We start from the raw sequence: 5,000 nt of genomic DNA, 5'->3' as shown, positions 1-5,000 counted from the left end.
CATTTTTATACATTTATAATTTTTTTGATTGTATTTAAAATATTTTAATATCTCAAAGCATGGATTTGCATTATCTTGAATCTATGGTCTGATGCACCTTTAAGAAATATCCTTTGTACAAATGTCTAATCAGTTATCAGTCCTTCTCCACCCATAAAAAATACAACGTTAAAACACAGCCTAGGCTCTGTAAACTGGTACAGAGAGGCCCACCGTAGCTATAGCAACATACCCGTTTACAGAGCCTAGTTTGTGTATTAACACTGGATTTTTTTTTCAGCACACATGGTACGGACAGTGGATCGTGAGGAGATATTCACTGATTTTGACAACAAGCGTTCTCCAGAATCACTGACTACACCTTTAATTATGAGACAACAACTCAGGTGAAAGTTTTTTTTATTACCACAGATAACGGGTTTACATTTTCAAAATAAAACCGAAAAATCCTATATATAAACCATCATGTATAATAATAGAAACAGTGATGAGATCCGCATAGCATCAATATATTGGCCAAGACAAACCCAAACTTAAAGGAATACTTCACCCATACGGAACCGGCATTCTATCATTACAAAAATTGCTATTATAATATAATGAATGAGGTTTTTTTTCCCTCAGTCTTCCCTTGGCCCAGCTGTCCTGTTAATCCTAACCCTACATTTTACTATATGTGATGTCACGCATGGGAAAATGTAGGGTTAGACAGTGAGACCGTAAAACAACTCTTTCTGCCTTTTCTCAGGCTAGGATGAACCGATTTCTAAAATGTTTGCACATTTATACTACATAGGATCTCAGAGTTCAATACACCTTCATATTCCCACCGGTAAAGTAGGGCTTTAAGGCGAGACACAGCAGGCAAAATCATTGTTTTTTTAAAGCACTGGTCAATTTCTAGATTTTAGTCTATGTATCTTCCATAACATGTCTTCTTTCATACTAGTATAAATCAAAAGGTCCAACATGTACATTCAGGTGTTTATTTGACTAAACCTTGTCTGTTTGCGTCTGTATATTTCTCCTATACAACCATCTTTAACGGACATCATCTCAACATTAGCTTTTTTTCAATACTCTGAACTAAAAAATCTCAACTTCTAAAGCTCTTACATCAACTAAACTTTCCATAATCATTCTCAGCACTATTCTGAAGGTTATTACAGAAGGATTTGTTCATACGTTGTTCAGTGTCTGATTTATGAGACATTTTCTCCTTACACATTATGCATTCTTAAGACTTGTGCATAGTATTTGTTTGATTTATAAAATGAAACAGCGGCTGTATCCACAATCTCTTCAGTAAAACCTTTTGACACTAATATGTATTTTAAGATTTTTTTTTTTTGGCATTGTTATGCTTTATTGATAGTGTAGAGACAGAGTTGAAATGGGGCAGAGAGGGACGACCGCGGGCTGGAATCAAACCCGGGTCCGCTGCTGGCCGAGGCCCATGGGGGGGAGGGGGGGGACGCCCTACCAACTGAGCTAAGGGCGCCCCTAGATATTGCCAATGTTGCATATTTCACAAAACATTTAAAAAAACTTGTAATACAAAAAAATATTGTTTTAATGTCAGTGATCAACTGGCGAAGTTTCATGATGATTTAAAGTTATGATTTAAGTTAAAAATGTGTTACCCTATTCCCCTGCAGTGTGTGTGTGCGCGTGTGTGTTTGTGTATGAACGTGTGTGTGTGTGTGTGTGTGTGTGAGAACGTGTGTATGTGTGTGTGAACGTGTGTGTTTGTATGAACGTGTGTGTGTGTGTATGTGTGTATGAACTTGTCTATTTCTGTGTGTGTGTGTGTATGAACGTGTCTATTTCTGTGTGTGTGTGTGTGTGTGTGTGTGTGTGTGTGTGTGTGTGTGTGTGTGTGTGTCTTAGCTCGAATATCTATCATTGGTTCCTACTGAATATAAATGTAAATGTTAAAAAAATATATTATAAAAATAAAGTTTTATTGAAAAGTATGGAAGCCTAGAGCGGCCATACACATATATTAAAAAGAAGAAAAAGGGATAACATGGCTTGCATAAACAATCCTCAGCTGCAGCCCTTAAAAGGAAAATTCTATGTTATATTGTGCATTTGTTAGGGACTATTTCTGAGTATAAGTGTGTGTGTGTGATTAGAGAGAGAGAGAGAGAGACAGAGAGAGAGAGAGAGAGAGAGAGAGAGAGAGAGAGAGAGAGAGACAGAGAGAGAGAGAGAGAGAGAGAGAGAGAGAGACAGAGAGAGAGAGAGAGAGAGAGAGCGAGAGAGCCAGAGTGTGTGTGTGTTTGTGTGATTAAGAGTGTGTGTGCGTCTTTGTGTCTTTTTGTTTTTTTGTGTGTCTTTTTGTCTGTTTGTTCGTGTCCATGTGTGTGTGTTTGTGTGTGTATGTGTGTCTGCGTATGAACGTGTGTGTCCATGTGTGTGTGTGTGTTAATAACTTACTATAGGAATCATACATCTTGGTTTGAGTCTGAACGTGAATTTTTTTTAACTTTTATTTCTTAACCTTTAAAGTCGGCGTGCGTAACTCAATACTCCAGCTGTCCCTCTGTCTCTAAATAACCTCAGAGCAGCGAACAGTTTGTTCTCTAGACATTTCCCTTAAAGGCCCTGCAAACTGTAAACCCAAATCCACTAACTCCTATCTATCTATCTATCTATCTATCTATCTGTCTGTCTGTCTGTCTGTCTGTCTATCTATCTATCTATCTATCTATCTATCTATCTATCTATCTATCTATCTCTCTATCCATCTCTCTATCTATCTCTCTCTCTCTCTCTCTCTATCTATCTATCCTCCTAACTATGTAATGTGTGGAGTTAGTTTCATGATAGTAAAGCATCTGAAAAGACTTAGGTCCCAATACATGCACGTCAATTGTAGTATGTTGAAAATACATAAACGCCCCAATTACTCCAATAGCATTTTGGAGTATTCCTCTTTATTCTTGACATTTCTCGACATAATGAAAAAAAAATCTTCCTTATCCGATTTTTTCTCTCTCCTGTCTGTGGCCCTAAAACTCTTCTGTACTTTAGTATGTAGTGTAGTAAAAAGACTAAAACTCTTCTGTACTTTAGTATGTAGTGTAGGAAAAAGACTAAAACTCTTCTGTACTTTAGTATGTAGTGTAGTAAAAAGACTAAAACTCTTCTGTACTTTAGTATGTAGTGTAGTAAAAAGACTAAAACTCTTCTGTACTTTAGTATGTAGTGTAGTAAAAAGACTAAAACTCTTCTGTACTTTAGTATGTAGTGTAGTAAAAAGACTAAAACTCTTCTGTATTTTAGTATGTAGTGTAGTAAAAAGACTAAAACTCTTCTGTACTTTAGTATGTAGTGTAGTAAAAAGACTAAAAGTCTTCTGTACTTTAGTATGTAGTGTAGTAAAAAGACTAAAACTCTTCTGTTCTTTAGTATGTAGTGTAGTAAAAAGACTAAAACTCTTCTGTACTTTAGTATGTAGTGTAGTAAAAAGACTAAAACTCTTCTGTACTTTAGTATGTAGTGTAGTAAAAAGACTAAAAACTCTTCTGTACTTTAGTATGTAGTGTAGTAAAAAGACTAAAACTCTTCTGTACTTTAGTATGTAGTGTAGTACAAAGACTAAAACTCTTCTGTACTTTAGTATGTAGTGTAGTGAAAAGACTAAAGCTCTTCTGTACTTTAGTATGTAGTGTAGTGAAAAGACTAAAACTCTTCTGTGCTTTAGTATGTAGTGTGGTAAAAAGAAAGAGTATGTGATTTGGAACGCAGGGATAAATGTTTATACTCTTCCAGACCAGTTTACAGGGGGATTAAACACTCTCACACACTGATTAAACACTTTCATATTTTTTGGCATAAAAACAATCACAATGGCACAATTTTTTATTTAGCCCTATTATGAGATTCTTATTTTATTACAGTCTCCGGCTGGGAAAAACAAACAGCAAATTAAAAAATATACCAAAGCAGGTAAAAATACTATTGATGTGATGCTCTCCTCACAAACACACACACACACACACACACACACACACACACTCACACACACTCACACACAAACACAGTGCATCCAAGGCATAGGCGTAGACTTCGTAGATTTTAGAGGGGACCGTGTAAGGGTAATTTGTCGTTTTAATTTAAAGTTGACGCGAAAGTTTAGTTCGCACTTCTAAATTGACAGTGTGCGTGCGTGCGTGCGTGTGCATGCGTGTGTGTGTGTGTGCGTGTTTGTGTGTGCGCGTGTTTGTGTGTGCGCGCGTGTGTGCACTGTTCAAATCTCTATCCCAACTGCTATTTTCTCCCCAAATTCACCACCCCAGCTTTAAGTTATGAAAGACAACCCACTTCTCATCAAAAAAAAGGTAAAAATAACAGTTCAGGGGGTCGAATTTTTTTTTATATCCTTCTGACATGTTACCATGTTTTTCCTAACGATTTGAAAAATTCTACACACTGCACCTTTAATGTGTGTGTGTCCCCCCCATGTTAAAACCAAACCTACGCCTATGCATCCAGGTCCGTACACAGAAGTCATTTGGTAGAGTATCCCTGGTTTGCATGAAGAAGTGACGTTGCCGCTCGCTCGCTCGCACGCACGCACGCACGCACGCACGCACGCACACGCACACGCACACGCACACACACACACACACACACGATAGAATCCAAAACAACATCTCTGAAAGTGTTTTTTGTAAATGTTCAACTTCCCAGTCTGTTGATGTGTTTGGTTCAGTTTGTCGTGGTCCAAATCACGCAGGAGTTCCAGTGCTGGGCTGTGAGATTAAACGGGTCGTTTTATTGAAGATTATAGCAGTTAACATGCCCGTTTACAGAGCCTAGGCTGGGTATTAACACTGGGTTAATTTGTTTTCCTGCAGTGCACACACACAGTACAGACAGGTAGTGGGTCATGAGGAGATATTCACTGATTTTAACAACAAGAATCACTGAGTCAAGAGTGTGTGTGTGTGTGTGTTTTTATGTGCTTGTGTCTTTGTATGTATGTGTGT

Source organism: Ammodytes marinus (genome assembly GCF_949987685.1).
Source record: "Ammodytes marinus genome assembly, chromosome: 2".
Lineage (NCBI taxonomy): Eukaryota > Metazoa > Chordata > Actinopteri > Uranoscopiformes > Ammodytidae > Ammodytes > Ammodytes marinus.
This window is presented reverse-complemented; position numbering follows the sequence as displayed.